At 41.2% G+C, this 23,757-nt stretch overlaps 1 protein-coding gene across 2 annotated transcripts in view; it reads right to left on the bottom strand.

Annotated features, from left to right (window-relative positions):
- LOC135707163 (RNA-binding protein MEX3B) overlaps positions 1-23,040 on the bottom strand; it is a 184,160-nt gene extending 161,120 nt beyond the window's left edge. For both annotated transcript variants that reach the window (XM_065228906.1, XM_065228908.1), the window contains exon 1: positions 22,406-23,040. The gene's annotated coding sequence lies outside the window, so the exon portion shown is untranslated. The remainder of the gene's footprint in view (positions 1-22,405) is intronic.
- Between the last annotated feature and the right edge of the window lie 717 nt (positions 23,041-23,757).

The raw sequence follows: 23,757 nt of genomic DNA, 5'->3' as shown, positions 1-23,757 counted from the left end.
ATGGGAATTGAGATGGAGCTCATCACCTGGATTAGATCGTATTTAGTTGATCGCCAGCAAATTGTAAGATTCAACGAAAAAACTTCTAAGCCAATTCATGTCACGTCAGGGGTTCCCCAGGGATCGCACCTAGGTCCTCTTCTTTTTATTTTGTACATTAATGACGTCTCTCTTATTTTAAAAAATATCAAGGTACTTATATACGCTGATGACATGAAGCTATTTTTAGAAATAGGAAGCGATAACGATATGAATGTGTTTCAGAATGAAATAAATGTTTTTTACAGATGGTGTAGTAAAAGTTTATTGAAACTAAATATCAAAAAATGTAATCTTATAACGTACAGTAGAAAACTAAACAAACAAAATCTTTGTATTACATTAGGTAATGAAAATGTTCAAAAATGTGAAAATGTAAGAGATTTAGGTGTTATTCTAGATTCTAAATTGACATTTGTGGACCATTATAACACAATAATACATAGAGCAGGCAATATGCTTAATTTTATAAAACGTTTTGGTCTCCACTTTAAAGATCCTTATACAATTAAATCACTTTACGTTGCTTATGTGAGGTCAATTTAAGAATATTGTAGCGTTGTTTGGTCACCCTATATGAAAAAGCATGAAGAACGAATAGAGTCAATCAAAAAGCAATTTTTATTATATGCATTACGTAAGTTAGGTTGGACGGCTTTTCCTCTCCCGTCATATGAAGCACGTTGCTTGCTGATCAGCATTCAAACATTGAAAGAACGTCGGGATTAAGCAAAGATTTCTTTATTAAACAATATCATTTCGCAACGCATTGACTCAGCTGATCTATTGTCAAGGTTAGATTTGTATGCACCTTCCCGACAATTACGCAATCGACAGTTGTTCGCAGTAGATCGCCATCGGACCAATTACGCTAAATTTGGACCGGTAAATCAGATGATGACAGTTTATAATCATCATTGTGAAATGATTGACCTAAATATGCCCTCAACAGAATTAAAAATATATTTCAGAACCCTGCGAAGTCATAGAACATAAGTCTTAATGTTAATATGTAGTCTACGATTTGATTGATTGACGAATAAATAAATAAATAAATAAATAAATAAATAAATAAATAAACGTACGTAGTCCAGCTCGAGTTTTGGTATTCTGTACGAAAGTCTTGCTCACATGCAACTTATTAGCCACATCTCAAACTAAGGCGTTCGGTTTCCGTTTAAAGGCCCTGATCGTTACCGTTGACCTGACGGCTTTTTTTTCGGATCTTCACTACCGATCAACAGTCAGACGTTCTTCGAACCGTTTTATGATACCAGACACCGTAGAATTCGCGATTCCCAATTTGTTTTTCCGATGGCACGATGAATGCGACAAATCCTTATTCTCAAAGTACTCGTGCAAAATTTTTCACGCTCGCACTGTTCTTTCGTCGCCATTTTGAAAACTTCTGCGCACCTGATGAAATAAACTCACAGAGTGTAAACAATACACATAAAACTATGTCTACGCAAAATTTCAACTAATTTTACCAACGGATCAAAAGTTAGAGCAATTTTAGTGTGTGCGATTTTTAAACGGTACACCCTTTACCTTCCACGAATAGCCATTGACTTTGATGAAGTTCCCTGTAAAGACTTAGTTTTATAAATCTGAAATAGCGTACACCTTTCCCCACCCGTATTTTTTAAAGTAAAGGAATGACGTGAAAAAAAATGCTCAACTGAACCGGGATTCAAACCCGCCGCTCCCAGCACAATCTAGCATAATAGACCTTTTTGACGTTGAATAGTCTTTCTCTATCTTGCACACATAAATGAATGAACGGTTTGTTTTCCCACTAATCTGTTTCCCTCTTGCTCGCACTCGCTCGATTTAAATGGTGCAGTAGTGTGCGACGATTAAACGTCAAAAAGCTCTATAGCTGAGCTACGGGAGCCTCATATGCCAAAATAGAAACGTGTACCCAAGACTTGTAATGCAACCCTATGTGTTTAAACAAAACTAAACTTATAAATTCAGGACTATTAGGTGAATTGATTCCGACTTTCGCGTTATGAAATACAAGCCTTTCTAGTGTGCTGTGTTTTGACCCCGTTCCAATACCACGCTCCGATCTCAATTCCGCTTATCCCAATTCCACACGAGTAAGAAAACAAATGACGATAAAAACAATGTTGCTACTTTTCCAACATTTCGAATCCATCCCAAGAATAAACGCCCAAAAGCTCACGTTTCTGTCGTTCCTGTGGCCCATAAAAAAAAACTGAATCGAAATCCGGCTCGTACACCTCGTACACGGCTTGTATGCGGCAACTACCTATACTTCCCGCGCCCATTTGGGTTGCCTGCCTGCCGGCGAGGTTGGGTGTTGAAAAGTGGCGGTTTCCATAATGGTAGCAACACACCAGCATCACCAACAATAACAACCGACTATGTATACTGCTAGGACGACTACCACTACCGACAGACCGAGAAAAACCTCCCTAAGGACTGTATCGAAAAGCAACGTCAAACGTTCAAAAAGTAAAATAAAGAATACAAAACTTTCAAATCCTTAGGCTCACTTTTAGTTCATATACCTAGTTTTTATAATAATTATGATATTTATAATTTAAAAAATTAATAGGGGAAATGGCTTTAATGTTGGCCTATGGATCTAAGATTGGGCCCATCGCCAAAAATCTGCTGTTTATTAATTTTATCTAGATGAACGCGTCATTGGGACGGTACTAATGGATACTTTTGGTCGCTATTGAACATTTAGTCGATTGCTGAACTTATGTATGGGCCCAAATTAGGGGCATTTAGGCCGACATTTCATCCATTTCCCCTATATTGTTGATTCCCGCTGTATAATCGCGCTATAAAGGGCGTCCCACATCAAATTGCATCACGCAAAAAACGCTGTAGAAAATTACCCATTCGGTATTTTCTCTTGAAAATTTGGGTAGAAGTAGCTTAGAGTGTATAGTTTACACTGTATTTTTATTGCTGTCAGTTTTTCGATAGCTGGAAAAAATGGCGTCACCTGAAAAGCAACGTCGCGAATTGATTTTGCGTAAGCACCTAAAATCCACAACTCTCTCATCGAGACATCGGAAAACAACTCGGAATCGTGCAGTCAACGGTGAGTTGTGTGATTAAACGTTACTACGAAACTCTGAGCATCGAACGGAAGGATAAATGCGGTCAGAGTGGATGTTGTACACTGGAACCTCCATTTACGAACCAAACCAGGGGTTCGTAAATCGAATTAGTGCGTAAAAAAACCTCGTTATTTGGGATTTACTTCGTAAAAAGAAGTTTTTGAAAATATTGTCAAATACCTCACAAATTTTGGTATTTTTGGAATCAGGGTAACTCGTAGGAACTGAAAATCTATGCCTGACGCCATTTTGAAATCCAAGGTGGCGGCATCCGGTTCATGAAGAACCGGAAAATACTGTCAACACCCCACAGTATGGGTATTTTTGGAATCAGGGTGATGTGTAGGGACCGGAATTCCATGCCTGACACCATTTTAAAATCCAAGATGGCGATATCCGGTTCATGAAAAACTGTAAAATACCCATATTGTGGGGTATTGAAAGTATTTTCCAGTTTTTCATGAACCGGATACCGCCATCTTAGATTTTAAAATTGTGTCAGGCATGGAATTCCGGTCCCTACACGTCATCCTGATTCCAAAAATACCCATATTCTGGGGTATTGAAAGTATTTTCCAGTTTTTCATGAACCGGATGCCGCCATCTTGGATTTCAAAATGATTTCCAGTTCCTACACGTCACCCTGATTCCAAAAATACCCATATTGTTGGGTATTGACATTATTTTCCAGGTTTTCTGTAACTGGATGCCGCCATCTTGAATTTCAAAATGGTGTCAGGCATGGATTTCTGATTTCTGACATGTCACTTCGATTCCAAAGATACCCATATTGTGGGATATTTCAAAGTTTTTCCCAGATTACCATAATCGCAAAAAAAAACTCGTTATTTGGAATTTACTTCGTAAAATAAAACCTCGTTATTTGCGATTTACTTCGTAAAAAGAGGGACGTAAATTGAATACTGCGTAAAAAAAAGACTTCGTAAACGGAGGTTGCAGTGTATCAGCAAAGTGACATTCACCATAATTTCACCGAGGGATGATTTATCTTTGACATTAGGCGCTTACAATTTTTATGGTACAGTTGTAGAAGGCTATGATTTTTTGAATTGTTTTCAAAAGTGACAGATTTGATCCTTACACATAAAGAAATTAACAACAACAACAAAAGTGACAGGTGAAAAATTATCCATACAATATTTTTATATCGTGACTGCATGTCCTCGAACAGACCAAGGAGAAGAAAGTCCTACAGGAATATCAGGACTACCAGAAGAAGCTCGAACTGCCAAAAGAAATGTATCAAAGGAAAAACGTTGTGTTACAGAAGGACCACTTCGAGAATTGGTTTGAAGATTACAACGCTCGGGAGTTGAGACGCATTTGGGAAGCACAAATGGCGGATGCTCAACAAGAAGCTTGACGAGGTGATTGGCCGCCAGAAGTGATCACTCCGTCTGCTCTAGGTTCATGGCAGACGAGGTGCGCCACCACCGCAGGTTACACAACAGCACACCCAGGTCGGATCCGGAAGCTCCATTCAGCGTCACGGATTTGATGCGTTGCTGCGAAATCAGAACGATTGCGAAGTAAATGGTCGAGCGGATTCGATTTTGAACAACCAGACACCATATTACACTATTGGAAATGTCTGGAACGCTTACGGCTTAAATGAACAGTCCTTTTTGCCGTTCAAATTTTAAGAAAATGATTAAAACTCACTGTTTGTTGGCCATATTTTGCGTGGCATCAATCCACGCAACATTTTACAGACATTTTTCTATATCTGAGAATTTAGTACACTTCTGAATAATGATGGTGAATCACTGTGACATCCTTATTCTCGGAACGACTTCGAAACTTTAATTGCATAAATATCAGCTTCTACGACACGTACAAAATTCAAATTGTTACTCCGCATACATGAAGTAGCAATTTCAAATGAAATGGGGCACAGATTTCCGAGATTTGTATATTTGAAAATTCGAAGTGGAAGTGCATAAATAGCCTACGTGGCGGCCATTTGTGGACTCTACAAGGAATCACCTTAAATTGAAATAGACTCAATCAATATAGGGAGCTGCACCATCGGATTAACCTCACTTTTTTGACGTCTGGCAGTGGTTTGTTTACATGGACTTGGAAAAAAAATTTAGTAAATGTTTTTTTTTAGATTTTTTGCAGAGGAATATTTTTAAAACAAACATAGTCGGATAACATAACTTTTAATTCTTTTTATTTAAAAACTCATATCCACTTGGAACGACTAACAAGCAAAGATAAACAAATCACCACTGGATGTCAAACAGATGAATGCGGGTTCATCGCGTTCATTCATGACATCGGGATGCAGCATCCTATAGAAATCAAATTTCTCACGTCACTTTTCAAAAGGTACTAAGTAACAAATGTAAACAAATCGAGTTAAGCGATACAAACTATTGCTCTTCTTTCATTGTATATGACACAAAAATACCCATCCAAATTTACTTTTATTTATTTAAGTTAATCATATGTCAAAAATTGTCCAACGTACAGTTTAAAATGATAAGTGCATGTTCGGTCATTCGGACTGCCTAACATGATTGGTGCTTATTTTTTAAAGGGGGGCCAATCTGAAGTTAAGTAGTCTACTCTGAAATCTGTGAAAGGGAATCTAGTATCAACAAAACATCTAATGTAACAAATTCAAAGCAAAATTCCAGAACAACATGTGAAAAGGGCATACAAGCTTTTTGTAAACAAACCTTCTTATGCCCTTTTCTCGCCACCCATATGACACCAACGCAAACCTTTAACATCACCGGGTAGGGGACACTTTCCCCTTCCCGATGATATTGCTGGTTTGCGTGGGCGACCCTCGGTTGGTGAGAAAAGGGCCTACAAAGGTTTGTTTACAAAAAGCTTGTATGCCCTTTTCACATGTTGTTCTGGAATTGTGGTTTTACCGTTTCTACTGAATTTTCAACGTTATTATTCACTGACTACATTAAAAATAGTATTGCAAAATGTATTGTTTCTAAACATTTAAAATAATAATATGTCGAACTTCAACTTCTTTTTTTTTCAAAATGGTGGATATGTTACATTGGTCTATTTGAAAAGTGACGCGAGATTTGTTTTGCTTACACTGTCAAAGTGCAGAACATTTTCTTCAATCAAGGCCATGTTTATTGTTTTTCATAATGGTAATCATCCAGGGGGAACGACACTTAAGAATTATCCCATTTTTGCCCAAATATCATCGATATCATAGATTTTTCAACGTGCTCAAAATTTCAATCCATCCTATCTATTCTTTCTATTCCCAACTTATCCCTCCTGCATGCACACAAATTGTCAAGCAAGCCGCGAAACTCTCTGCCATACTCACTGTCAGTTTTCTACGATCTCTACAAAAAACATGATGCTAAAAAAGTCGCCATGTTTCTTCGATTTGTTTTGGTAATAAGTAGCATTAGTTATAGTTTATAATTATTTTTGTTGTGAATTAATAACAATTGAATTCAAAACAGTTCACGTAGTAGCATGATTCTGGTAAGTATTGAGCGTGATTTCTTAGAAATGGCTACATTTTAAACAAGTTTATAGTTATTTTTTTCTACCACCATATGTTGTTTATATCGTTGGGTCGTGCTAATTTAGATTTTTACTTTTTAGGTGGACCGAAACATTGAATCCGATTGCCACGATAAGCTACGAGAGATTTCCAGAGCTTCCTAAAAAACGGAAGTCCTGAGTGCCATTCTTTTTTTCATCGAACTAGCAGCTTTGTTTAGTTTAGTTTAATCGTATTCCTGATAATATTATTTTATTTGAAACGCTTCATTTTTCCCGTTTGGATTGCATTGCTATCCTACATGTTAACGGCACGTTACATAGTTCATGTTCATCGCGTAAGATGTCCTTTCGTTTGGTCACTGCTTCATTGCCATTTTGAACAGATTCTCCGATGCTTCGTCCATCCGACCGTCAAATCCATCATATTGTTAGGACGCTCTTTAATGGCGATCCGAATATGAAAAGATGACTGTAGTTGAATTTGGCCAATCTAGAAATAAAACATGGTCAATTCCAATAACCATACACTTTAAAACAAGTCTATCCTTATTGTTACAACAGTGTAGCATCCTCGGAAAGTGTAACGTTGTTGATCCTCGTCATGTAATACCTGCCAGAATTCATTCAAACATTCAAACCTTCCATAATCAGGGTTTTTCATAGAGAGCCTTATCGTTTCCGGCTCACGGACATCCAGAAAGCGCTTATCACGTCGTGTGATTGGTTTTCTAAAATCAATCGTGCAATATCCAAATCAGAATTTTCCATTCTAGCATTTACTTTTAACTGTACTAACCTTGCTGTTACCTTGTTCTCTTCTTTTTCATCTTTTAATGCTTTTTACACCTATTGGCGTTCACGGCGACTCTGAAGCCCTTTCGAGAGCTTTTTACTCTTATGAAAAAATCCATAAGCAAACGGCAGACTGTGCGTGGACTTCGTACTATCCTTTCACTCCACCGAAATTTCCCATAAAAAAAACATTGCTAGCAGAGACGATTTTTCGACGGCACCGTCAACGCAAATCCTCTTCGCGTTGACACTTGTATTCCACTGAAATATTTTAACATCCCTCACATCCAATCCATTCCCTAATCCATTCCCATCTATTTTTTCTATCCCTGCTCTATTTTCGTCAAAACGACACTCTCAAAAAAATCCCATCAATTTTTTTTCTTTGAAAATCTCAAGTAATTACTAGACTGAAATAATGCATCCAAATGAGTGTCGTTCCCCCTGTTATCATCATATTTCAGAAAGGGGTGATTCAAATTTGATGGTGCTCGAGCGTAAAACACTGGATACTCTGTGGTAGATTTTAACTTCAGTGCATCAAACAGCACCTCACGCCATGTCCGAAATTGTCGGCATGGCAACACTGGTCTTGAGAAATGGATATGACTAATATTGAGCTAGGTGTTGTCACATTAGGGATATTGGTCCGAGTAAGAAACTGATCACTTCCCCCGGGGTACCCGGAACATGTCCGGATGTGACCAAAGTGGCCTTGGACACTTGATAGTACATACTACCATTGAACTAGGTTAGGAACTCTCATGTGATTTGAAGTGCCGCATGATAGGTTTTGGTGCAAGTAAAAAGCTGGTCACTTCCCCAGGGATACCCGAAACATGTCCGTGTGTTCTCAACAGGGTCCTAAGCACTCAATCTTGTTTTCGCATTCTCATGTGTTTTGAGGTGTCGCATGATATATTTGACACGTTTCAGGTCACTTCTAGTATTAAGGCCCAAATTCAGTAGAACATGTTCCGGCCATATTTCTGGAACCACTTGACCGATTCCAGGCATATTCTATGGGACCATATATCTTTCGTGCCGAAAAGCACACCTCTCAAATTTTGTAACTCACGTACATACCAACCCCGATGCCATCCAGTTCTTGAAACTGCCGAAATCATCAGCAGCGCTGGTGATCCATAACATATTTAAGCTCCAACCATGGCAACAAATGTAATGTCTTCAAAGCCATTCTTACTTTCCCGATAATTAAAAAAAAATATATTTAGTAGTTTTCGAATTGACGATCACAATTTGCGTGAATCTTGCTTCCTATAATGTTATCTAGAAAAATCTATATATTTTCCGCAACGCGGCACGACATGAACCAAGCTTAATCATAGAGGAAAAAGAGGAGCTGTCAAATTAGCACCAGAGAATTTTGGCTTCACTCGAGTTGTTCACAGATGACAGGCGTAGCAGTCCTGTGGTACAAACACATGCACTCCCATACAGACATTTTCCAATCCCGTTGAGCTGAATCGAGAAACTCGAATGTCGGTTTTCCAAGCGGTATATAAACCCTTCTTTGTAAGAAAGATAAACATACAGAATGATTGCCGCCAAACAACGTGTCAAATGTTGGCAGTTACTTTTCGATACAGTCCTTATTTCGAGGTGGCCTCCTTTTTGCGGTTGTTCCGCTTGGCTCGTGCTACGGAGCGATACCCAAACAGGATTCTCTATTTCTTCTAAGGTACAGTGCGCATTTCATGCCACAGATAGTTTTCCTACTATTTAATTGCACTAAATCTCCAACCAGAATAAATAATCCCACATCGTTCGAGCAGTTTAAAGTTACATTCCCTACCACTTGAACTTCAAAATATGATACTGTTTAGTGTTTCGTTTTTGTTGGCTCTATCCAATATACGCAATGGTACCCGTTATTGCACATATTCCATAGGCGGTACATATTTTAAGTGGTGCTAATGTTTATTTTTGGAGCTTATTTTTTTTCCACGTTGACACTGACAATGAGTTTCATTCTAGATTGTTTCATGTAATCAATTAAAAGTAAACGTCACCAATCGACCGCTTTACCTTTAAGTTGTGAAAACAGCGTGTAACAAGGTGGGGGTTGCGGCTCCTGCATAATTACCAGTCATCCCTTCAAGAGCCGGGCTTTGGGTCCTTTTGTTTTCGCTTTTTATACTTCGTCATCGCGCACACACTATATCGTACCTACCTATGAGAAAATATAGGTATATCTATGTCGGTAGCTACACTCCAGTCGGTGTATAGTATTTAATGTGGCATAGTAAAACCAATAGGAGGTCACTGGCATTTGAAGTCGCCGTCACTGTCGTCATTATCGTGCATAGTCGTCTTCGTCGTCAATTAGGGCCAGGCAACATGGCCACTAGACTGATGCAAAATATGAAATTTTCGCTCCAAATTGCTTAAACGGTTCCAAATTGGGTCCTGATTAGTCTCCCAAAATTTGAACTTATTTAGGAAGAACCTGATTTCGCACAAACCATTTGAAATTTATATAGGAATTACTATGAAAAAAAAACAAAATATTTGTTCATATCTAGGTATCTAAAAATTCATCAGTTCACTCTGCTTTATAAAATAAAACCGTTTGTTCAAAATAGTCTCAGCTACAACTTTGTTCAATACCACTTTTCGATCAAATGTAAGGAACAAAAGTTATCAATGATTCAAGTCACTGATGTCTTATTATTACGCTTAATCAACAGTTCAGCAGGCAACATTGGTGTTTCTGCCGCATAGAATAGAGGACAAAAATCATGGCTACTATGTCTCACTGCAGTTTAAAGTTTTGCTCACTTGTTAACAGTACAATATAGAAAAAAGGGCAGAAGACAATGAACAAAAAGTTTGGTTTTCCCCAAGGGGCAAGACAGCTTTTGATCATGAGTAAAATCGGAGTTAATGTTGAGTAACTCTGAGCCGCTCTGAGTAGCTCCTGTTTATCAACATCACATATGTACACATAGCAACCTGATTTTTGTGTTGCATTATGTCATCATCGGTGGGCTTTAATAATAGCCGATTGACATATTTTTCTGCAATAATTTCGTACGCAACTGAAAACTGGTGCTGAAGTTCTTGCATATGAGATACTAGTGATGCTGTGTCCGGTGTTACAGAATTCACGGATTGTAACGATGATTCAAGACGACCACCAGGCTTGAGTTAACGGATACCATCACCGATCGGATGGATATATTTGCAGAAAAATTGTAGCTGTTTCGAGTTTGCGACTTGTGGCGCCGTTTGTTTCTCCTTCTCCCAGTATTTAGGATTTTGCTGAATTTCCAAGAGTAGCATTATGGCATCAACAAGGCTGTCCAGCTATTGAACATGAAATTGCCTGAAACTATTGTTCAAGCTATCAGGGAAAGTTTAACACTGAGCTCTCCTGGAATTCTCCGGAATTCCTTTTGGAATTCACTGCGTTTAAGCTCAAGAGCGGATAGTGTCCTTGCCAACATCGTCAAGTCATAAACTGCTATTCATCGCATCATTTTTCTTTTGGCTTCCTCCCTCTTTGACAACTTTGAAAAGTAGCATCCACAAGTACTAGGAACATCGCCACGAAGCTTATATGCAGGAACAACAAAAACGTAATGATGTATTAAGAAGGGCTAAGATTGTCCCCAACTGCCACAAATCGAATATCTCCGGGTACAATCTGAGAAAGGCCTTGATGCAATAAATATTTGAGATTGAGCTATCTTAATCAACACAAATATAAGTCTTATTAAGACTGCTTAAGATGGAAACAATGGTGTTGCGAATATCACTCAGAAAAACTACGACCATAGTCCTTATTAACGATGTCACTTCACGGTGAAGTGACAACTTATCACTCCCGGTGAAGTGATTCCCATTTGATTTACATGGCCATCACTTCACAACAGCAGTCCCCGAGGAGAATCAAAACTCTCTGTCTGAGCGATCACTTCAAGTTCCAAGTGGTCATAAGGCTACTATCGATGAGATGTTTGTCACTTTCAAACTACTGCCAACCAACAATCCGTCCTAAGAGATTTCCAGGTTAGAGGAGCGCTGCAAGTCACACCTTCTATATGGCTTATGGGATATCGTCTGAGTGGAATCGCGTCCGCCTATGTAGCTAAATCTAACAAAGTACAGGAAATCAAGAAATAATCTCTACAATTTTGTTAATTGAAGTATTTTATAAAATTAAAAATACAATTAGGTTAATAATTTTTTGAATGTAGGTATTTGTTTATATAGTACATCAATACAAACCATATCTATAGTTATTTCACTTTCAGCGAAAAACATGACTCCTACCGCAAACCCATTCTGGTCTAAATATTGTACGTATTCTACCACTTCTAGCACAAGATTACACTTCCTTCCAATCTCCGACGACATCTCGCCAACCCATTCTTGATGGCGTCCCAGGTCTTGTTCCTCCGATGGTCGCGACTAGTTTTGGAACACCACGGATCATTTGTACGATCAAATAACATTCCTTCATAATTATTTCTTTCTAGATATAAGGAACTTTTTCGCCGCATATGACTTCCTGTCGTAACCAGTGGTAACCAGCCCTTTGATATAAGATTTCAGTAGATATCGTATGGTTTGTACGCTCTGGTTTGCGTCTAGACAGAATCTAATACACCAGCTGAGGTTCACGAGTCGAGGGTAGATTACTCCGTCATCGCCTATAAAAAATGCTTTAGCTACGATAAATCCTGTGTTTTCATAAGATTCAAATCCCTGTTTACGATATCTTGACGATTAATGCGGATTGATGTCACATAGCACCGATCAAAATGTTATCAGATATGAGCCGTCCTGCAAGTGATCTCATACAATTTTGTGGGTTACTAAATTTAACAAATGCATGATTTCAACTCAAATAAATAAAATCTCTTTTCATTGAAGGTTTGTATATGCTAAACAAAGCGAGACTACTTTGATGAGTTTTGAGTAATTCAAGACCAACAATTGAAATGGTCTTAACTCCATTTTGTAAACAAACCTTGTAAGGCCATTTTCTCGCGAACCAAAGTCCGTAAAGGTAAACCAACATAAAGAACAGGTAGGGGAAATTTCCCTCTACCCGTTTGTGGTTTAGGTTTGCGATTTCAATTTTTGGTCTTGAATTATGAGTTGCTCAAATCTACTCGCTGCGAAACTATTTGCTCTGAGTACAGCTGACTTGCCTCTTGGTTTTACCATAGTAATTTCCAAAACTTCAAATGGTTTGTGCCAAGTCAGTTTCTTACCAAAAGAGTTTAAATTTTGGGAGGCTAATATGGACCCGATGTGGAACCGTTTGAGCACTGTGGAACGAAAATTTCAAATTTTGGATCAGTCTAATAGCCACTCATCCGATGTAGATCGTGAACGGTAGGAAAAGAGGTTGTTTTTCAATCGTTCTGATGCACATATCTGTTAATGTACGAACTTTGTAGTGAAATTAAACGGACAACACACCCCTTTTATTCTTTTTCTTTTAGTTTATTCTTGTTTCAATGTTTATTATTTTCCTCGAGTATAAACCTAAACATGTACGGACATTGATCTGTCAAAATGTGTTTGACAGCGGTTTGTGTGTATGTTGTTCGGATTTACACTAAAGAGTATGATCGATGCAAATGGGCCACATACAAATGAGTATCCAGCTTTTCACGCTCAGCATAATTAAAAATAAATCACCCTCCTGTTTAAAGTTCGGTTCTTACCGGTTTTAAGCTAAGAGGAAGAGGAGATAACTGGCTTCTTTTTGTCTGTGACGAGTTCTTCTTCTCTCGCGGAAACGACCGTACAAAAACTATATCAATATGGGCAAAGCGAGGGGCAAAGTCGACTGTCAAAATACAAGAAAATAGATTCCTTGTTGAAAAAATTCTCACGTTCGGCCGACCAATCAGACGCTGGTTCGCGTTTGACAGAAAATTGGTGCATAAAAGTCCCCCTATTGTCTCCTCCTTCTCTTAGATTTTAAGGCCCAAGCGTATTGTGGGCGGAAGCGGAACGGACATCAAGATGCCTAACCGAAGTCGATTTGGTTCTAACTAGTTTACAATCCGACAAGTAGGCTTACGCAAATCGGCTATTATTCTTTTCAGATTTCAGGAATCAATTCGAAAGCTATTCGTCATTATTGATGCGTAATGTTTTAACGATAGAATAGTTTCCACAAAGCAGCTAAAATATCTATTCATCAGAGGATCGCTTTCACCCTTCACCCAGCATCAGAGGGAAATAATAAAGGACAATTTCAGTGATGGAAGAGAATTAATTAAATTGTTGTGTTCATTGAGCGTAGCTTGTTTAGGAAGGCAGAATCTTTCGCACACAGAAATGGGGTCTGAGTTTAAAAGTTATTCAGATATTAAGTTGAACCGTAAAATGGGGTCTAGTTGATCAGTGAGGTGTACTTGATAGGATAACGTAGTAACATTTTTTTTTTACCGATTTTAGACTGCTCTCCCCCTCATTTCTTAATCTACTATACCTAAAGAATGAACACGAAAAAATCCGGATACATTGAATGGCAGCATTTTTTGAGTAAAATTTTACAAAATTTCACTGAATCAAGCTAAAAGTGTATAAAATCACAGTAGGCATTGGTTGTCAGGATAACTTCACTTGTTTACATCATGGCTTCACCGTCGCGATTCGATCCTTGAACACTCGAAACGAAAATCCCGATCCATTCGCTCCTGGCAGTTTTCGATCAAATTCCTCCGCAGAAATTTTACACCTCGGTGGACCAGACGAGTGCCCCGGAAGAATGTACTATCAAAAAAAAAGTTGAAATTCCCCAAAAAGTTCCCTGTCTGGTAAGCAATCTGCAGTTGTGGGCTGAAAACGCGAAACTTTCGTTACTTCTGGGACCATGAACCAGCAAATTCACCAGAAGGAGTGCCTACGGAAGAGCCTACTGCCTTTTCTAAAGCAGCATGAGGTTCTGGCCGGATTTGGCGAGCTGCCACTACTCAAATTTCACCAAACAGTGGTACGGCGAAAATGTCGTCACAGTGGTTCCCAAGGAGATTAATTCGGCCGTATTTCCGCATAGTTTTCAAAAGTCCCATGGATTTTTTCCGGTAGGCTTGGTAGAATTCTTTTTTCCTTGATATACTTTTTGAGTTCTTTGCAATTGTTTCCATGCTCCAATGCATCTGAATTTTATATATCTCAAAATTTCATCACAATCCTTCTCGGAATCCCTTTGGTATTTCATTATGAAGTGAGGATTATTTCAAGTCAAATGCCAATTTTATAACTTTTTATTTCTAGTAAAACAAAATGACGTTTCTGGAAATTGAAACTTTTTGAGTGAATTTTACTTTGACATTTAAAACATGCCCTATTATTTTTTTTTTTTCAAGGTACTCTTTCCAAATCCTACACAGAAAAAAAATAATTTTGATATCACATCAAAGTGGATGCACTTCAATCGTGTCGAAAATATGGTGTAATATTACTTGCCAAATAGGACAAAATTATCATTAATACAGTGCATGAACTGACATTACGCTGCTTTTACTGCATTTGTTTATTTTTGTGGCCATAAAAATTACATCGAGTTGAGTACGCAAATGTTACGGTAAAACCGCGAGGTCCTGTGGGCACGAAGGAGAATTCGAAATGGCGGTTATCGACCGGATCTCACTAGACAACGGTTGGATCTGGTTCGGGGTTTTCTTGATGATGCTAATTACCCGGCTGGCTAATAATACGTGGCAACTTCCTCTACAACTTCTTCAAACTTCCAACTTAGCTCACTTTAGCACTTTAGCTTTAGTTCGCACCTTCATACTATTAATTTTTAGCTTTGACTTTCGCTATGTGACCGTAGTCTATAATGATCGCCAGGTTTATGACTGTGCCTCTTGGTGGACGATGACCCCGAACCGTGACCGTTGAACCGTCGTACGTGCCACGAATTCTCCACGCAATGGCCCCGATTACGCTACCCCTATGGACGTCTATTCATGACTTCACACAACGAGCTCTGGTGGTGGCTATTGGCATTGTTCTAAAGTTTATAGGGATTCTGGGACGTTTTACCTTTTACGAACATTTAAACTTTTTCTTGGAATTTAATAACTAAATATACGAAAACTACACGCGATTAATCTCACCAATCTTGGACGCAACACTTCCACTTGTTACACTCTCTTTCGCGGTTTTTTGTGTGTGTGTGCCCCGAAATGGGGAAGCATCGCTCGCGAAGCCCGGTGAAAGACAAGAACCCCGGTGAAGGAAGCTCGGGTGTACCTACATCCAACAGGTTTGCTGTTCTCTCCATGGATGGGAATATCCAGCCAGCTGTATTGGAAAAACGCAGCAAGAAGAGGAAGAAGAATCGAGGCCAGTCCGATGTCACTGCGACGAACAACAGTGATGTTGGAGATTTCGGTGACGCTGCCGAAACCGAGAATACTGCCGAAATGAGCACGGCAAAAGTGAATCTACCTCCATTGGTAGTGAAAAATGCCCATCTTAATGTGCTACTTACGGATCCAGCGACGCCGGGCGTTAAAGCCGAATGCAAGTTGGGTGGAGTCAGCACCAAGGTGGTGCTCCGTACCAAAGCGGAGTATGACTCGGTCGTCGCCCACCTGAGGACTTCCAAGGTGGAATTCTTTACCCACGACATTTCCGGTGAGAAGCCGTTCAAGGTCGTCATCAGGGGCCTACCAAACTTCGACCCGAAGTTTATCGAAGCAGAAATCAGGGACCGGTACAAGCTGGCCCCAAGTGTCGTCTATCGGATGACAAAAAGAGACGAGAATGTGAAGGCGTATCCGGATTGCCTTTTCCTTTTACAGTTCCAGAAAGGAACGGTGACGCTCAACGCACTGAAAGCCATCCGCTCCATCAATTCCATCATCGTCCGCTGGGAGCCATACCGTGGCGGCCATCGCGATGTGACTCAGTGTCAGCGGTGTCTGAACTTCGGACACGGCACCCGCAACTGTAACATTAAGCCACGCTGCGGCAATTGCGCTCAAAACCACGCCACCTTCGAATGTGCTGCGGATGAAGCTGTGGCGTCCAAATGCGCTAACTGTGGTAGTGCTCACCAAGGATCCGACAAGCAGTGCCCTAAACGCGAAGATTTCAAGCGCATCCGAAAACAGGCGTCCACCAACAATCAATCAGGTCGAAGGAAGGATAAAGCTCCGGCTTTCAGGGTGGAGGACTTTCCGCCTCTTCATGGACAAGCGAATTCACGGGTGCGATCCGCCCCCCCCCCCCCTCAAGAAACGTCTGGTGATTCTGCTGGCCAAAGCTCTTCATCTTCCCCCCTGGATTCTGGAGACAAGCACCAGCGCAAAACAACAACCCCGATCTGTTCTCAGCGGATGAACTGATGGAAATTTTCGTCAACATGTCCGGTGCTCTTCGTAAGTACCGCAATAAGCCCGAACAGATCCAAGTGCTCGGTAAGTTCATCATCCAGTATGGCGTCTAAACCGGTAACTATCGTCACCTGGAATGCTTGCTCTGTAAAAGCAAAACAGATTGAGCTTGCCGACTTCCTCCGCAAGCACAGCATCGACGTGGGCCTTCTAACCGAGACCCATCTAAAGTCCGGCGACAGCTTCTGGTTGCCTGACCACAACATTATCCGGCTTGATCGCACCAGCTCCAGGGGGGGGGGGGGTGTAGCGGTCATCGTCAGAAAGGGAATCAAGTTCTGCACTCTGCCCCACGTCCGCACTTCTATCATTGAGGCCGTTAGTGTGGAGGTGGAATCACCAACTGGAAACGTTCGGTTTATCGCTGTTTACTGCCCACGTGTACTGCAAGCAACGGACGAGGAATCCAATTGAAGAACGACATGACCGCCATCACCCGTACTAGCTTCCGATTCATCGTTGGGAGCAAACTGAATGCCCGCCATGAAGCTTGGAGGAACTACCAGCGGAACCGGAACGGATGTCTATTGTTCGACCACGCACAACATGGACTGTACACTGTGCACTGTGCAAATCACTCCACCCTGGATTTTTGACGTAGGACTACGTCTTTGATTTCTATATGGGGGTACACTTTGTGAAAACTGAAAATGAAACATGTATCCAAATTATGAAAGATTTTGCACGTTAATAACTCAGCTGCCCCTGAACCAATTTTAATAACTTTATCACCAATCGATCAGGGCTACGCTTACGCATCAATATCAATGCTTTTGACTGTTTATGTTCAACAAGAAACTATTGAAAAAGTAGTAAATGTCAAGCATTGTCCAAAAGCGTCGAAATAATTAACAAATCCACCAATTACGTACATGCATATGCTGCTTCCCCACACGGCAAGAAAAAAATACTCAAAATTAAGTTTAAAAAAACTCAACGTTGGGTTCTATCATTTGAAAAGCGGCGTTGGTTAAAATTTACTCAACTATTGAGTAATAATAAATGAACTCAAATATAAGTTTATTTTCATTGAGGTTGCTCTTATGCGCCTTTAACCATTTCAGTTTTACAAGCGTTGATAGACGAGTGGGGGCCCCGTAATCTCAACGTCCATGGTTCGGTTCCAGTCTGCTCCGTTTTATTATTTTTTTGTCAACTTGGTCAACGATCAGGATTACTCAAAATTGAGTTTTCTTCTTTAACTTAATTTTATCTAGCCCCACGGAAGCCACGTGATGAGTGAAAGGAACTCAATTTTGGGTACTTTTTTCTTACCGTGCAGCACAGTCTTCAGAGAGTAGTAAGTAGACGAAACAAGTCGAAGTGGCATTCGCCTCCGATCCTCGGGCGCGTCCGAATAGGGAGGATGGAATTGCGTAATATTTTGCACACTCATCGCCATATTCAGAACCACACGCTCCCAACGACTTCTCATTGGTTACTGTGTATAGCCAATAGGAAGCGAGAAAATATGGTACCGGCAGAGCTGGTTGTCTATCTAACAGGTAGCTTACTGCGCGTTCGCATTAGTTGCGATTCACCCGTTCAACAGCAAATATACAACAAAGGAGGCATGACTGGTCGTGGCAAGGAGTTGGTAAAGGAGTCGCCAAGTGTCATCGGAAGGTTCTGCGTGATAACATCCAGGGCCTGCCATTCGTCGTCTGGCTCGACGTAGTGGTGTCAAGCTCATCTCCGGTCTGATGTACGAGGAAACCTGAGGTGTGCCGAGAAAATGTGATCCGTGATGCCATCACTGAACACGCAGCTGCCTACACGTCATCATCATCTTCCAAAGGCTTTAAGCCTGTACTACCATCGGCCCTTTTTAGGGTCACCAAGAGTTAATTTTCTGAACATGTCCCAACTAAAATTCATATCAAAAGGTTCTTTTCAGGGCAATCATAGTCATACTAAAGAGTATAAACAGAGAGAACCCCGCTAAAATTCCTATTCCTACACAAAACACAAGCTCCTGCTGCAGTTAACAAAAATATTTATTATATCATACCACGTCCTACGTCATCATTGCGTACAACCCCATTGGGCTGTCTCTTGTAGTTTTTCCTGTGGAACATCGTACTATCCAAGCCGGAGGCGCACAACGATCTCAGTTCCGACCACCAACCGGTGGTGACTGAAGTCGGTGTCAACGTGGTTCCTGCTAGAAACTGCCTGCGTAAAGACTACCACCATGTCAACTGGGTGCAGTACGGACGAATGGTGGACAGCAACATCGATGAAAATCCACTGCTCGACACCATAGATTACATCGACCGGACGTTGGAAAGACTCCAACAGGCCATATCCATGGCTGACGAGACATACGTTCGACAAGTTCCTGTGAGGGGTAAGTTTGTTGCCATTGATTCCCACACCCAATTACTGATTCGGTTGAGAAATGTTCGTAGACGCCAGTTTCAGAGGACTGGAGGTCTGGACAAAAAACGTGAAATGACCGATCTGAACAGGCAGATTGCTTCCAGAATGAACTCACTCCGAAATGAAAGTTTCGGGCGTGTTGTCCAGAATCTGGATGACCGCTCCAGACCATTCTGGAAGGTAGCCAAGGTCCTAAAAACCCATCTCAAACCCGTTCCACATCTCAGAGTCGAAAATGATGACGATCGGCTTTTAATCACCCCACAGGAAAAAGCAAATGCGATCGGCGAGCATGTCGCTTCATCGCATTTGCTTGGCTCGACTATCCAACTGCGCAATGCGTTCAAAACCTAGATGCCTCCCCTTATGTCGTGCCTACGGCAGATATGATTACAGTTCAACAGATTTGCTCAGCGCTGAAATGCACCAAGAACATGAAGGCTCCCGGGTTTGACTTTGTATATTCAACTTGATCTTGAAGAAACTCAGCATGAAAGTGCAGACTCTTCTAACCGCTATCTTCAACAGATGCTTGTAACTGCACTACTTTCCAAGCATCAGGAAAGTAGCAAAAATCATACCAATCCGCAAACCCGGTAAGGATCCAACATTGTCTTCAAGCCACAGATCAATCAGCCTCCTTTCAGCGCTGAGCAAATTGTTAGAGAAACTCATTTTCAATCGTTTGCTCAAGTTTGTCGAGGAAAATAACATTCTCCTTCCGGAACAGTTTGGATTCAGAAAGGGGCATTCTACTAATCACCAGCTAGTACGGGTGATGAATAACATCCGAAGTAACAAAGCTGTATCCAAGTCCACAGCCATGGCCTTGCTAGACGTTGAAAATGCGTTTGACAATATTTGGCATGACGGACTTGTGTACAAGCTTTGTAACTTCAACTACCCATTACATCTGGTTAAAATCACCCGTAACTACCTCCAGCAAAGGTCGTTTAAGGTATCGTTGAATGGTTGTCTTTCAGACACGTTTTCCATCCCAGCAGGAGTCCCGCAAGGCAGTCTGCTGCGCCCCTTGCTTTACAGCATTTACACTTCCGACATTCCTTTCCTTGGAGACGGTTGCGTGTTTTTCCTGTTCGCAGATGATACCGCAATAGCCGTCAAAGGAAGGATGCCTCGCGAAATAACGATCAAACTTCAACGATGCCTTAACGCCTTTGCTGATTATGCCACCACGTGGAAAATCAAAATCAATGCCTCCAAAACACAAACGATCATGTTCTTCCATTGGCAACTGCCCAAACTGAAACCGGCTCCATCTTGTACTGTAATCATGGATGGCACAAGGGTTGAGTGGTCCGCCGAAGTAACCTATCTCGGGATGTTGTTCGATGAAAAGCTCCTCTTCCGTTCGCATGTACAGAAAACAGTAGTCAAGTGTATCCGCTTATTTGCCGCAGATCCCGCCTCTCAAGGGTGAACAAACTGGCTGTCTACAAACAAATCACCTGCGATCCTCTACGCAGCTCCGGTGTGGGAATCATGTGCACAGACTCACAGGAATAAAATCTAGGTCGCTCAAAATACCGTATAAGTGATAATGTTTACACCATCGTGCAAATAAGGTTCCCGTTTCACCTGTGCTTGTGTGTTTTCCAAATTTAAAACAAACCAATCTCACAAAGGTGGCCATTTTTAAAACAGGCCTGATAGGTCTAGGAATTGTAATTGATAATAATTGAAATTTCAAAAGAACTAAAGTTGAAAAGACGCATCTGTGTCATTTGATAAGTAATACATGTAAACCACACATATACAAGAAATAAAGATCATTTAGGAAGACAATTTTAGCCTCCCACCCTGAGTTCAGATTGACGGTGACGAAATCGAGGTGGTCGACGAGTTCGTGTATTTGGGCTCACTGGTGACCGCCAAAAATGATACCAGCAGACATTATGGCAGGGAATCGTGCCTACTTTGTACTCTGGATGACGCTCCGGTCGAATAAAATTCACCGCTGATCAAAGTTGACTGTCTACAAGACGCTGATTATACCTTTATACTTAGATAATCATTAGTTTTTAGTTTTTAGTTTTAATATGACAATTGTTATACTAACATGCATATTTAAAAAACCTGAATTTCCAAGACAGGAACAATGTACTAACACTTAGATATTTATCACAATTAAGGCCGTTAAGTAAATCTAGTAGCTGGAGCACCTAGGTTAAAATTAAATGTAATTTAAATTCAATTTGGAACAAATAACGAGTTAACAAAATCTGCTTTACTAGGGAAATCATGTATTTGAAAACTGCTGTTATTTCTCCGCTTTACCATGCCTAGTTCCCCTCAGGAAAAACACAGTTTTTCATTTCGATACACCCAAATAAAAACTGGCATTCGGTTCAGCATCCAACCTGAGCCATCTGCGATAAGAGTTCGAATTAGCAACGAAGTCAATTAGTTTACCTGTCGGTTTGAATTTCAAAATAATAAAAAAGCAACGATACACTCCCCCAACCCATAGCCTGCTTCTCATTCTGAACTCCATCTACGTGAAGCACGTTAGAACAGATTTTGCATTTTAGCAAGGCTACCTTCTCCTATTCCTACCTATACTGAGAAGGTGAGCAGCCCAACGCATACCACAAGAACGGAACTCTCGCCTCCCAAGGGTTGCTGGGGTTGTTGTTGTTGTTGCTTTTGTTTTTGTTGTCGTCGCTGTTTCTAGAGGGTATGAACAAGCAGTGGCAGCAGCAATGCTCGAGCTCTCCCCATACATCAGCCCTGTAGGTGAAAACATGAAGCGCTCACGCCATACAGAACCGGACGGACGGAGGGGGAGATTGGCGAAGTCGAGCTGTACTGTGGTTGGGGAAAAATCGATAATCCGAGACGTCGGCGACGACCAGCAACGACGGGTAGTAGGTTGGTTTGCAGAGGAAAGGAAAACCCGAAACGAGAGCAGGCACACAGAACCCGAATGAGCGACTTTTCAGTTCCGGGAAGCAAACCCGGTATAAACATTTTTTTTCTGTCCACCCTTCCCTGCCTAGATGGTGGTTTGGGAGTTGTTACGTCACAAGTGACAAGCCCGAGATCCCGCAGTCGGAAAGATCTTGGGGATCGCTTACTTGCCCCGAAATGGGGCCACTTTCTGTCATGAAATGGCCGTTTTTCCTAGGAAAAAGCTCTCACCTGGCTTGGGGCTGCTGCTGCTGCTGTGGTTGGCTGGATGACGGATGACAGGAAACAGGGCTGGGCTCGACGCACTTGCTCGTTGTTTTTCTTTTTCTTGAATGTGGGGTTTTCCTCCTTTCGGTAGGAAATGACGGTAACACTCTCCGGTTTTGCAGAAGAACAGAAAAGAAGCGAAATGGAACTTCCGGTCTTTAGGGGCTTCCGTTGTGGATGCAGGGCGGAAAAAGTTCAACCACTGTTGCGGTGAGCAAATTTTCCCAAAATGGGGAGCTTTCCTCCAAATGGGGGCTACGAAAGGGTGGGGTGAAAACACTTCAGTTTCTTCTTGTTCTACGCACTGGCCAAACCGTAGCTGACTTCCGGTTCCGGGATTCCTTCTCACAAGCTACCGGGTACCGAGGAACTCTGAATGCACTATTTTCTGCGATCCGCGCGCGGCGAAACCGACAACTAGTTCCGGGAACTGAAGATCGCGGCACACGATTCCGAGGAGATAAATTCGATCGGTCACAACTTTCTTCCGTACACTTCTCCGGCTCGATAACTTCAGACTTTTGACAACTTAAAAATTGATGCCACAGAGAGCGGAAAACCGATTTTTGAATTGGTGTTTTATTGCGAAAGAGCGGTGTGCTTTTGTTCTGTTTGTTCTGGTCGCTGATGTTACGATGATGATACACACGGTTCTGCTGCTGATGGGAAGGAGCCACACCGTCGTTGCCGTCATGCGAGAAAAGCAGACCGCGAAAACGAACACAGTGCTAGGCCGTAGTAGGTATGGGAAATTATAACGACGTCGGAGCGCCGCCGCCGGGGAGGATGGGAAATGTATCGGATGCACGCACACATCCAGGACCAAAGGGACCCACTTTTGCTGGTTTTCTCCCCCGACGTACGGCAGCGATTCTGGTCTGCTTAGGTTGGATGGGTGTATGACGGAGGAGTAGATGTATGAACACTGGTTATCAGTTGGGGGTGGCGCAGCGTTGCCAGCAATAGAATGTGGAAAATTTGGTTTCGGTTGAGCATTTTTTGTAATTATGCGTACGGTTGAAATGTTTTATAAGCAAATTGAATCGAGTAAACTTAGGTTCTGGTTCGTTGTTGACAGTTGTAGCACCGACGAACCGACATGCCACTGGAGCATTTCGTTTGTCCGCAATTCAGGGGAAACATGTCAGAAGGGTATAACTCGAAACGTAAACAATGACTTTGAACGTCATTTCATAGAGCAAACATTTCTCTGTCAGATGATTTAGTTAGGTTGAGTGGGTGTGTTGTCATTCGTAAGAAAAAGACGATCCAAGTCATTGTTTACGTTTCGAGTTAGAGCCTTCTGACATGTTTCC

This window comes from Ochlerotatus camptorhynchus, unplaced genomic scaffold, assembly GCF_037179485.1.
Source record: "Ochlerotatus camptorhynchus isolate MF236.1 unplaced genomic scaffold, CSIRO-AGI_Acam_v1.1 ptg000304l, whole genome shotgun sequence".
In the NCBI taxonomy this organism is placed as follows: domain Eukaryota; kingdom Metazoa; phylum Arthropoda; class Insecta; order Diptera; family Culicidae; genus Ochlerotatus; species Ochlerotatus camptorhynchus.
The sequence above is the reverse complement of the archived record's forward strand: the minus strand, read 5'-3'. Positions and strand labels throughout refer to the sequence as shown.